This window comes from Pelobates fuscus, chromosome 9 (genome assembly GCF_036172605.1).
Source record: "Pelobates fuscus isolate aPelFus1 chromosome 9, aPelFus1.pri, whole genome shotgun sequence".
Lineage (NCBI taxonomy): Eukaryota > Metazoa > Chordata > Amphibia > Anura > Pelobatidae > Pelobates > Pelobates fuscus.
Genome location: NC_086325.1, coordinates 150818253 through 150831402, shown reverse-complemented (window position 1 = coordinate 150831402; position 13150 = coordinate 150818253). Strand labels below are relative to the sequence as shown.

The following is a 13150-nucleotide window of genomic DNA, read 5'->3' as shown; positions in this document are numbered from 1 at the left end:
TGATGCAGTATGATGTAGTCGTACAAACACCCCACCATTCAAATGAAAGTAATGCCTTTACCATTACACACTTGTCAACAAGCTGGTAGTACTTTATTATATGATGCATGAACCTTTGTAGCATGATCATTGTAAATTAAAGGGACACTATAGTCACCTGAACAACTTTAGCTTAATGAAGCAGTTTTGGTGTATAGAACATGCCCCTGCAGCCTCATTGCTCAATCCTCTGCCATTTAGGAGTTAAATCCCTTTGTTTGTGAACCCTAGTCACACCTCCCTGCATGTGACTTGCACAGCCTTCCATAAACACTTCCTGTAAAGAGAGCCCTATTTAGGCTTTCTTTATTGCAAGTTCTGTTTAATTAAGATTTTCTTATCCCCTGCTATGTTAATAGCTTGCTAGACCCTGCAAGAGCCTCCTGTATGGGATTACAGTTCAATTTAGAGATTGAGATACAATTATTTAAGGTAAATTACATCTGTTTGAAAGTGAAACCAGTTTTTTTTTCATGCAGGCTCTGTCAATCATAGCCAGGGGAGTTGTGGCTAGGGCTGCATTAACAGAAACAAAGTGATTTAACTCCTAAATGACAGTGAATTAAGCAGTGAAATTGCAGGGGAATGATCTATACACTAAAACTGCTTTATTTAGCTAAAGTAATTTAGTTGACTATAGTGTTCCTTTAAAATACAATGAATAATCAAATTAAGGGAATCTGAGTTTAAAGCCCGAGTCAGCTAAGAGTCTATGGTATATATGACATAGAATTAGAACACTGGTCTTCACATCGAAGTGTTCTTTTAAGATGTTATCTAACATAGTGAACATAACGTATAGCTTAGAGAAGGGGTCAGCAACCTTTTTCTACACAGAGGCCGAAAGCTATATTGGGTATTAGATGTTGGGTCGCATTCATCTATATAGCTAACAAAAAAAAATATATTAGTAATATTAACAACAAACATAGGAAACTTTGCAGAAAATTTACTTTTTAGACCTAAAAAGTAAACTCTCACCATCCTTCTCTCAATGCTAACTTTGATTGCCCCACTTTTTTTGCAGTGTCCACCAGTGTCACTCTTCTCTCAAATCTCACTCCTATTACCCGTCTTCTTTAGCATATAAAACAGCAGGTTCTCTCCCTGGCACTCATAACCTGCCACCATCTTCAGTCGCTTTTGTACCCGTTCCCACTGCTCTCAGCCTATCATTGCCATCAAGACTGGACAGAATTACACATGATAACGTCATAACCCCCTACATGGGAAACCCATGAAGCGGAAAGCCGATGGGTGGGGCAAAAATTATCCGGACAGGAACGCCAATTGCATCAGTGGTACCGCCTTTTCCTGGTGGGTCCATCCGGAGAATTGGCAGTTTTGCCTGGCATGAATGCACGCCAGGTTGCCTGCCAATCAAGCAGGCCAGCCCGTCAAGGGCAGAACATGCATGGACCGCTGTTTCAGTGCACTCTACAGGGTTCCATTGTTTGGTGTATAATGCGTCCGTGTCTAATGATGCGCTTGTGCTACTCTTTTTAAGGACAGTTCCCTGGTATTCCCAAAAGCATGACACCAGAGAACAAAGACTGGACAGGAGCCTGAAATTTGGAATGTTGGGAGGCATGTAATGTGGCAGTGTAGCTGAAGAGGGGGTAATCTATGGATGTTGTGTTTACAAAAAAACTAAACAAAACACAGACTCATAGCACTATAACCACTGCATTAAGCTGTATTGTCATGGTGCTTAACGTGTCCCTGTAAGACCTATGAAACCGAATATACAGATGCAACTTGGGCTGTGATGTATGCTTTCTGACATTTTAGACAGGTCCTCCCTCTGTTATGTTTATTACAATTGATGCATAATGGTTTACTGATTTGTGTATTTATTCTGGAGTAACAAATATCTCCCAGGTCTCTGAATAAAGCGAATTTTGCCATATTGATTTCTATTAGTGTTATTCTGCTGTGCAATGTATTAATTTACTGAACGTTAATGTTTACTAATGGTGGTCACTGAAGGATAGAAAAACATGATTTTTCAATCAACTTTCAGTTTTTTCCCCCTATCATACGGTTTAAAATTGAGACCAAATAAGTTAATTTCATTCCACTAATACCGTGGCAATTTACCATGAAACTGGAAGCCACCCTTTATGTTTATAAGCGCCCTGTGTGCAATTTGTAAAGGCACTTTGTATTGCTTTTTCTGCTAAGTGAATGTAAATCTGTGCATTTAAAAAGATCGGAAAAAAAAACAGCAATGTACCTCGGAAATTCTGTGTACCTTTTCGTTACCCTTTTCCCAGGTGCCCTGTGAAGCTTATTAGATCTATAAACATATATCGGGGAGGGAGAATTGGCACGAATGGCTCTTTGTGAGAATCAATATCCATTAATATGACTGCTAACTCAAAAACGAGGGAGCCAAATAGAATAAAAGATCACATACATCCACATATCAATAAATGTACAATGCAGTCGGTATGGCTCCCAGATTAATGCTATACATACCCTTGAATTAGTGTAGATCACATTTATAATTTCATCTTAGTTATTCCATTTAGAATGCAATGTGCGAAAGTATATAACCAAACGGTAAAAACAAGCGTCGCTATGCAAATATGTACGCGCTGCAAGCCGCTAGACGTGTTTTTTTTTTCCATATGAAGAAACCCTTATTACTGCTGTAACTTCCCTTGAAATCAGAAATGACATACAATTATGTAAAGTACACTGGGGTATTGTCTACTAAAGCAAAACGAGTCTTATTTATTTGCAGTATTTATTTACGGGCGTATTTGCATTCGTTCAGGTTTATTTTGCATTAGTTCTTGAGGCTATGTCCAAGCCCGTAAGTGATGACATGAGTTAAGATCACGTTACCATAAGGAAACGAAAATGTTGCCGTTAGCATGAGTAAAGTGAAGACAATAGAGCTTGACTAGTGGTTTACAGCTTGTCAAAAGTGCTTCGAAAAGATTTGGTGCTTTATAAATCAGTTATTTAATAAGAATAATTCCGTGTGCAGAGGCTCCTTGTCTGTAAGCTGTATATCAAGTATTGCGAGCTGAATAATACTAAGCTGTGCCAAAGAGATATACGCCGTACATTATATTGTCCTCTTAATCTCGTTTACCTGTGATACAAAGGGTTATAAAAGGAATGAGTGGCCATTTTGTTTCCCCATCTGCTGAGCCTTACGCATGTAGTGAGGAATACCTACGTGGTATATCCCACTCCAAATAGGAACGTTCATTTAAGCAAGTTGTTGAATTCACTTGGCTGTCTCATTGCACAACACTGCGATAAATGTTGGCACTTTATTAACAAAAAATGTTTTTTTGTATTTTGATATGGCCATTAAAATAAGAAATTTCATTTTATTACATGATCGGAGGCTTCATATTTTGCAATTTTTCACTTTACTTTACAATAGCAGGAAAGAGGATAACACAAACTATTAACCAATCAAAAACCAGTATGAGGAGACTATATAAGCTCTGACTAGAACACAAGAAACTCCTCTTTCTTTGCTGCTCCTCGCCAAGTACACAAGTCAGAGTATTGTACATTTATATTTTCTTGATTTTATAGTTGTCTTCATATGAATTGTATTGTTTACCATAACATGTGTGGCTCTATTCCCCTGGTTTGCACCCATCAGTCCCCGGGGGTATTTTAGACCAACTATTTGTGGCTTGCTCACTCCCTTACACCTCTCCTGTTAGCCTGTCACATCTTAGAACCTCACACTCTCCCCCACCGAACAGTCAAGTCACTCTCGCAATGCTCTTCTTTTTCTCTCTTCTTTCGAGGCTGTCCTGGAGTCTTGGGGGCACAGGACAGCTATTTTTACTTAAATTATTTGCTTTTATCTCTTTGCTAGGTCAGCTAGAGGTTGTGTCTAGGGTGCAAGATTCTCGGCGGTCATCTTTATTCATCCCATACTGTGTGTGTTTTTGTGTATATGAAGCTGGCAATACTCCAACATTGGCCAGATTTGCACTTTTGTGTCACACTCATTATGATTGTGCCCTACTCCTGGTGCATTACATTTGGTTTAGCACGAACTGACCTCCGCTCTGGTGGTAAAGGGGTGAGCTCCCTATTGGTACACTATACAGACTATATGTGGTTACCATTCATGGATGCCTGGGAGTTCATTTATGTTATTATGCACTGTATGCAGTGGTGAGACCCCTGCTAGGAAACTGGGGTGAGCCCCCATCTATTTCTTATTGCTGATCTATAATAAATCAAACACTTATTATTATTTAGAGGCTTGCTGTTGGGGTGAGCCCCCATTTCTGGCTACACACTGCCTCATGGCCCTTGGTGCAAATATTGCCTGGCCTGCTGTATTAGTTAAGTTCCGCACGGCTATACCCCTATTGGGTGAGCCCCTGTGTATAAATATATGTACATAGTCTGGATAAGCCCTAGTTGTCTCTCCAGACACGGGTGCATGTGGACATAGTACACACTTATCTGACTCCTGTCACTATACCCGACAGGTCAAAAAATGTTATTGCTTCAGCCATGAGCGACTCACCACCACCTAGTTGGGACAGCAATGGCCTCTACTGAAGTTGAGGAACCGCTCGACTTGGAATCGTCTGTACGTGAGCACTCGACCACCGAAAAGCGTCATGGAAGGCTCCACTGAAGAGGCTCAACTGGATAGAGAATCAGGAGGTCCAACCTCCACCAATAATGACAGGAGGTGAATATTTTTCCTCCCTTCAATCACTCATGGGACTTTCTTTGTTCTAGGACACTCATTTTCTGGTTATTTTCTTTTTATGCACAAAAACGTGTTTCTCCTGCATGGAAAAAAAGAGAAGATATTGCTTTTAACAAAATTTGGTGAAACGCAGAGTTTCAAGCAGTGAAAATAGATAGAGTTTACCAATGACCAGGTTCCTGACAGCTTCATCTACCAGTTCTAGACGATGGTAGTATCAAAGAGGGAGAGTAGCTGGTAAGTTTTTCCTCTAAAAAAATATGTCCTGCATGCACCAAACTACACTTCTACAGTTACATTAAAGGGAAACTTCAAGCTAATAGTGACCCTATATTAAATTCTTTATAGAGCGATGTAGTAAAATAAAAAAAGATTCTTCCACTCCTTCTAAGCTCATTTACATCTAATGCTTAAAACAGGATATACTATTTATCAGAGGGCTCACTGCAACCATAGAAGGAATAAGAAGCATAGGGCAGACAGGGCTTCAGATATCAGAAATCTGCTTAATAGGCTGAAAAGAGACTAGTGGCCTAATACGGTTCCTCACACAGAGTAGTCCTCCATGTTATCCTCAGAACCCCTCCATGGAAAGATCGATGAACCTACACTTACACATGGCTCTCTATTGTAACATTTCAATCATTGCTTACTTCTGAAGACAAGAAAAACCTTCTAGCAGATCTCTGCTGAATTATGGCCACTGACCTTTCCAAAATCTATAATGATCTTTCAAGTGTCATGGGCTAGCTTAAGGCTATTTAGGAGAGTGTAGGGGGCAAGCAGGGTCAGCAAGCTTCACCAGTTCATCAGTTCCAAAGGGATCAATAAACAACAGACCTGTGCCCCAATAACTTAGAAGATATTATGAGATGAAAGAGGTACAACTTAAAGGCCTAGAAGAGGACACATAACGTCTGCACTTGCTCTGGAGGCTCATGGTCTCCTTTCAGCCATTAATGAAAGTAAATGTCATCAAATGCGATGGAATGTTTCAGGTTCCCGAGACATCTAAAACACCTGCAATGGCATGCAGGGGTGTAGAGCTTTAATTCCATAAAGGCCTAAATAAGGTCACAACAAGGTACAAGACCACAATAAACCTGAGAACTATTCACTGATTTGTTTTAGGTCATATCTAAAATTACAACTATGTGGCTTAGGACTTGGCTGGTTACACAGTACATCAGTGAAATAAAGTGAAAAAATGCTATATTTAAAAATAGTAAATCAATAAATATATATATATCATTTGTATATATAACTTATATAAATATCCAGCTGCTACCACACTGTATGTGCAATCCTCCAACACACATCTCAATTGATTGTATTACTTTTGTTACAATGATTATTGTAACTTTCAAATAAACAGATTCAAACCATCAGCCATCGCTAAAGTGAGTAGAGGCTATTTTGTATTTTGGCTCTACTATGTGAAAGCCATTTAGGCACAATCATAATTTGAATTAGCTTCTAGTGTTTAAATGTATTTATTTATTTTTTGCTCATAATTCACTGTGTGTAAGCTATCAGTCAAGTCACACAACACAGAACAGCAAATGGCTATTCTGACATTGCAACCAGGAACATACACCACAAAATTAGATCAATGAATAAAACAGTCCAACATGTACTTAACAACTGAATAACAAGATCCTTATAAACACATGCATCAAACAACATATAGTCACAGTATGATAAAGGTAAAAATTTGACAATTTAATTATTGCAGGGATCTTAGTAATGAAAATGCCACCGTTAATATTTTGTAACTCCCATGTCTACTAGTGGCTGTCATTCAGATATCCACTAGGGGCTTCAATTATTGAATATATATTACCCCCAGTGTCAGCATGCAAACTACAGATAAGAATTAAAATGACAGATAACGTGGATTGCTGAATCTGCAGCATTTGACCTTGTGATGGAAGGCGTGAAGGCTAGCCTCCTGCCCACAGATTATGGACCTGGTCTCTAGGGCCCCTTAAACAGGGCTATTGTCACTATAGGAAGGGGTTATGGAAACCCACTGGATGCTTATACTGCTTCCCAGCTGGGGATCTCTGGGGATCGAATGTATCCATTCTGCACATCAATCACCTAACCGGAAATACCCTGAAACATTCTTGAACTGATCAGGACTTTGCCGTGATCCAGTGAATCTTCAATCGGGTATCGTTTGGTCTCCCGACGACCAGATGATCGAGTGGAGCACGCAGTGCATGCTCTTGCAGCTCGTGAGAGGAGCTGATCCTGTTGGAGATGGAAAATGAGATCTCTGGGCTCCCTTTTCATAGGACAACTTACTGTGCTACCAGGGAATCTCGTGTCCCCTTTCCCTGCCCACAAGCCCACAAGGGAGGGGGGAATAAATGTTTTCATACATTAAAAAAAAAACAGCTCCCCTCCCCACAGCCCACACCACAAACACACACACTGCAACCACTACACACACACTGTATCCTCTACACATACTGCACCCCATACACAGACACTGCATCCACTAAATACACTGACAAAGCATCCACTTCAAAGACACTGCATCCACTACTCAAACACAGACACTGTATCCACTATACAAACAAAGATAAAGCATCCACTACACAAACATGCATTGCATCCACCACTCAAACACAGACACTGCATCCAGAACACAAACACACACTGCATCCACTAACACAGTGTTTCCCAACCCAGTCCTCAAGGCACACCTACCAGTCCAGGATTTAAGGATTACCCAGTTTTGTCTAAGGTGTTTTTAGAAAAAAAAGAAAAAACACCTTAGACAAAACTGGGTAATCCTTAAATCCTGGACTGGTAGGTGTGCCTTGAGGACTGGGTTGGGAAACACTGCGTGACTAACAAATACAGACACTGCATCCACTACACAAACACACACTGCATTCACTACACAAATACAGACACTACATCCACAATACAAACATAGACACTGCATCCACTACAACACATATTTTGCATCCACTACACAAACACAGATACTGCATCCACTACACAAAGACCCAGTATTCACTACAGACACTAAATAAATTAATGGATGTGGACGTGTTTTTGTGTGCATGGTTTTGGTGGGTGAGTGGCAGCATTTCATCCTTGGACCCAGGCAGCACAATGTTTTAGGCCGGCCCTGGGTGCCATAATGTCCGTCTTTAGAACACAGCATATTCAAGGTATGGTCTTACCAGTGATTTATAAAAAGGCAAAATAATATTTTTATTCCAAGAATTAAATCCCCCTTTTATATTTGACAAAAAATTCTACTGACCTTAGTAACTGCTGATTGACATTGCACATTGTTGCCTAGCCTGTTGTCTAAACAATTCCCAAATCCTTCTCGTGTGTGGTTATCCTTAATTCACTATCATTTAGGGCGTAAATTGATTGTGCATTCTTTACCATAATCATTTAAGTGCCCAGTCTCCCAATCTATCAAAATCCTTCTGCAGCAAATCAATATCCTGCTCACATTGTATTATTTTTCTGTAAAAACTGAAACATAACTTTCAATGCCTATTTCAAGATCATTTATAAATATGTTGAATAGAAGCATTTTACTGAAATAAACCACTCTCGACAGAGACATGGACCACAGTCTCTAAAACATGTATTTTTACAAAATCAGTTTGCTTAATATTAAATGAATACATTTTGGACAAATATGTAAAAAATTTAATTGAGCTCGCTCCGATTTCCTGACAAAGCACACCTAAGCAAGCGAAAGCAAGTGGCCGGTGCTTTCAGTCACTCCACAATCCAAGTAAAGAAGGCAAATTCGATCTCAAGACATTTACAAGAAATTGTTTTAAAATGAAACGTGGCTTTTTTTTTTTGCAAAAATCATTCAACCACCCTGATAGGTAAATAAAAGAATGCAATGAACTGACAAAATGATCTAAATCAGTTAAATCAATAGTTTTTTTTTCTGGCGACTTGAATTTATTTAGCCTGATAGTCAATCGTGGGTGCAAGCATATTTAGGAAGAATTTAGGAGTTCGGCGTAAAAGAAAGACATTGTGCAGCTAATGGTAAGACTTGCTGAATATCCCAGTGTATATCGGGAATGTCTAATTGTAGGTGTAGGTAGATGTTCTGTTTCACACTGATTTGGGATTTTTCACCTTTATGGGAACTGTCCCAGCCATGAAAGTGGGTGGGATAGATGAACAGTGGAAAGTATCAGATCAGTTTTTTTTTAAACAGGCAGATAAGTTATCTGTCTAACGAAGTGGCTTTATCAGAGTCTGTGCAGATGTTTAAACAGCAACTAGATGCATACTTGCAAAAACAGAATATTCAATGATATAATTTTTCAAATGTAAGGTAATGGCTTTTTTTCCTAGTTTGTTGCAAAATTGGAAGTGCTTTAAATTGTATTTTTGCCATCTTTTGGACCAACAGCAAAAATGATGTGAGGAAGGCTGAACTTGATGGACACGTCTCTAACTATGTAACTATGTACTATGATAAAGGAGCCAGCTTGAGAGTTGGCGGCAATATACGATATGTCATATTTTTCACTAGTTAAGCTCTACCAGGGGTCACCTTTTAACTCGTGACGCAAAAGTTGAAATACTCATACAAACTGTGATGGAATATATCACTTGGCCTCCGGCAGCTTTGTTCTCAGTGTTGCCATCAGACTAAAATAGCCTCTTAGTAAATGTGTATTAAAAGAATGGTGTTCACGCGCTTGAAACTACAATGAAGAGAAGCTCATGGAGCAAAGGGTGTGAATGTTTATGGGACGGATTATATAACTGATGTAGTGTTTATGGTACCATGAGAGTTTGACTTCTGACCTAAGGTCCACTCCCTGCCTCCTCTACAGTTCAGTGAGAGCCAAGAGCTCCAACTAAGGAACCTCTGTTAGCCCTGCACCGCCGGACACTACTTCCAGCTCTCAACGAGCAGTAGTAGAGGCAGGGAATGGCGCCCGGGGGACTCCAGTAAGAGGTAATAATGTTCTAAAATAGTTTGACTCCTTATAATGGGTGGAGTGCCAGGACACTTCTGACACCACAACCACTACAGCACACTTTATTGACTATGGTGCTTAGAGCGTTCCTTTAAAGTACAGTGAAGGTAGCGCATGTCAGGTGCTTGCATACAATAACAAGCGCCCAATTCAAGTTTTATGAAGGTCACCCTTAAGCCCTAAAGGACACATGATGGAAATATTCCGCCATGATTCCCTTTTATTTCTGCAACTGTGTCCTTAAGGGGTTAAGGGCCACAAGTTACAGAATCGTGAGCCAGGATAAGACGTACCTTAAAGGGGGCCGTCACTTCTGTGGAAATACACTACAGAGTCACACTGAAAATCACTCAAGTTAAAGCTGCTTTTTCACTCTGCTTTGTTTTTATTAATTATTTTTAGTGTCTGAAATCTGCATTTTATTTAATACATAAAAAAGTAAGGTCTACTACTCTCTCAATGCTGAGTGACTGGTGCAGAGCTTGCCATAATGATTGACATGGAGCCAAGATGGGGGTAAATACAGCTGTGTGGATGTGTACATTCAATTTTCTCTTCAGACCTCACGAACACAAGTTTGTGAAATAGAAGACAAAAGTGAACATTATATTTAAAATCCAGTAAAATTATGATTTCTCTTTAACCCCTTAAGGACGCATGACATGTGTGACATGTCAGGATTCCTTTTTATTCCAGAAGTTTGGTCCTTAAGGGGTTAAACAGAAATGGCAGGGCTAAATGTTACACAACATATCTTTCAGTATTGCAAGAGAGTACTTCAAAAGTCATTATAGCCAGGAAAAAAAATGATGCATCATTATAAAAAAAACAAAAAAAAATCTTCCAGCACAGGTCATCTGCCCTTAGACATATGCAAGTCTTGGCTGGTGTACAGCATGCAATAATGAGCGCTCGAATGAATGTATGTGCATGTATAGGAGGCACAGTGTAAATAAGTATCAGAGTGGGTCCTCCAAATGTGAGAACAAGTGAAAAGACACTTATCTAGCAAACGTGTAATGGCCAGACAGAGGAAACGCATTTAACAAGCAAGGCGAAGCAAGTGCAGTAATGTCAGAGTATGTGCCAATGCGTATGCAAAGAATATCAGAATGTGTGTAAAGCAAGTGAAATGATATGCAAGGTCAGTGACCCGATGCTTCTAATAGTCATAACCCTCTCTAAGGCTTGCTTGTGTGAGTAGGGTATATAAAATGTTAACTGCACAGATCGGTAGCATTCTAAAATAACTTGGGCTTGAACTCACCATTCCATTTTCTGATCCTACTGATTACAGTCAGCAATGAGGAGCTCTTGGTCCCTTAAAGGGGCACTATAGGCACCCAGACCACCTCATCTCATTGAAGTGGTCTAGATGCAGCGTCCCTGTACCACTTGATCCTGCAATGTAAATCTTTGCCGTTTTTGAGAAACTGCAATGATTACTTTGCAGGAGTAAAACTGCCTTCAGTGGCTGTCTACCAGACAGCCACTAGAGACGCTTCTGAGAATCTAAGGGATTCTAAAGGAAACTCTGCATGAGGGCATTCAGCATCAGCCTCATAGGAAAACATTGAGGCAATGCTTTCCTTTGGGGAATGTCGAATGCGCCCGTGGCGTCGGAGGAGGTGGAGCATCGATCGAGCGTAGACTGGAATCAGTGCTGGAATCGGGTAAGTGACAAGGTTTTTAAACCCTTCCTGTGCCGGGGAGGGGTCTGCGAGGTAGTGGAGGACCAGAGGGCACTACAGAATCCCTTTAAGGACGTTGGGACGTATCATTATGTTATAACTATAATGGGCTTTCGTGTGTTTAGGGCGTAATGACACGACCTGCAGATTTGGTGTTAGTAAGGTTAAATCCATGCTCACACCAGGGGAGTAGCAGGTATCATTTTTTAGTGGCTAAATCAGTGAAAAAAGTCCAGATATCTTTAGTCGACTTGCACACGGCACAAACATTTTTCTGAAAACTTAATTTTGTTTGGGACATCCGGAACGTGACTTTTTCGGCAGATCTTAGGTATATTTGTCCTGGGAGGGTGGAAAGGTACTCCTGGCACTATAACCATAACAGCACACGGTGATGCTTATATAGTACATACGGTGTTCTTTTAAGGCTTTCACCAATTCACACTGGAGATTATGGGTTGCAAGAAAGTATTGATGAATGAATGTAGCAATGTTTAAAATCACAGATATGTGGTTGTGTTGCAAGTATAGGGAACTATAATTTTTGTTGCTGTTCAGGCAGTTTGGTGGTTTTTGAGATGTCAGATTTAGTAATATATTAAGTCTGAAACCTGCTACACTGCGGCTTCTGAATGTAAGCTTCTAAACCTGGTGAGGGGAGGCATACGATTGACTTCAGAACTATACCAATTTTACATTCTTTTTACAAACAAATGATTTAAAACTAGGGTATCTGTTTCTAAGCTTTACTATCGGACTCCCCGCATTTGGCATGAACCCTATTTTTGCTACTCACAATTACAGCGATGCACTGGGACCTAGTCTGTATCAATGTGCCCCAGCCAATCACTTGCTATGAGTTTATTGTCCATTATTAGATCATCTAAAGCAGGGGTGCCAAAAAGGCTGATCCCCAGATGTTGCGTTTAGAATGTCTTTAAAATGACAACACATCATGGAAGCTGTAGTTTTAAAACATCTGGTTATCTACCTTCTGGGCACCCTGATCTAGAGGCCAGCTAGTTAAAGGACCACTCTAGGCACCCAGACCACTTCAGCTTAATGAAGTGGTCTGGGTGCCAGGTCCTTCTAGGATTAACCCATTTTTTCATAAACATAGCAGTTTCAGAGAAACTGCTATGTTTGTGAATGGGTTAAGCCTTCCCCTATTTCCTCTAGTGGCTGTCTCACTGACAGCCGCTAGAGGCGCTTGCGTGATTCTCACTGTGAAAATCACAGTGAGAGCACGCAAGCGTCCATAGGAAAGCATTATGAATGCTTTCCTATGTGACCGGCTGAATGCGCGCGCAGCTCGTGCCGCGCGTGCGCATTCAGCCGACGGGGAGGAGAAGAGGAGGATCGGAGGAGGAGAGCTCTCCGCCCACCGCTGGAAAAAGGTAAGTTTTAAACACTTTCCCCTTTCCAGAGCCCGGCGGGAGTGGGTCCCTGAGGGTGGGGGCACCCTCAGGGCACTCTAGTGCCAGGAAAACTAGTATGTTTTCCTGGCACTAGAGTGGTCCTTTAAATTATCCTCTAAAAATTACATTACAAATCTGAATGAGGGATTTAGAACAAATGTCATCTCGAATTATCTTTATAGATTAGAAAACAATTTAAACAATTATTTATTTATTAATATTCCAAAGAAAACATTGCTTGTATTTATACACCTAGTGGCTAATTACTACGGAAAATTTAGATTTGGTGTG

At 40.3% G+C, this 13150-nt stretch overlaps 1 protein-coding gene across 4 annotated transcripts in view; it reads right to left on the bottom strand.

Moving 5' to 3' along the window:
* NLGN3 (neuroligin 3) overlaps positions 1-13150 on the bottom strand; it is a 105039-nt gene that overhangs the window by 42967 nt on the left and 48922 nt on the right. For 3 of the 4 annotated variants that reach the window (XM_063432768.1, XM_063432770.1, XM_063432771.1), the window contains exon 2: positions 4562-4832. The exons of the other annotated variant lie outside the window; for it this stretch is intronic. The gene's annotated coding sequence lies outside the window, so the exon portion shown is untranslated. The remainder of the gene's footprint in view (positions 1-4561; positions 4833-13150) is intronic. 4 annotated transcript variants of the gene reach the window in all.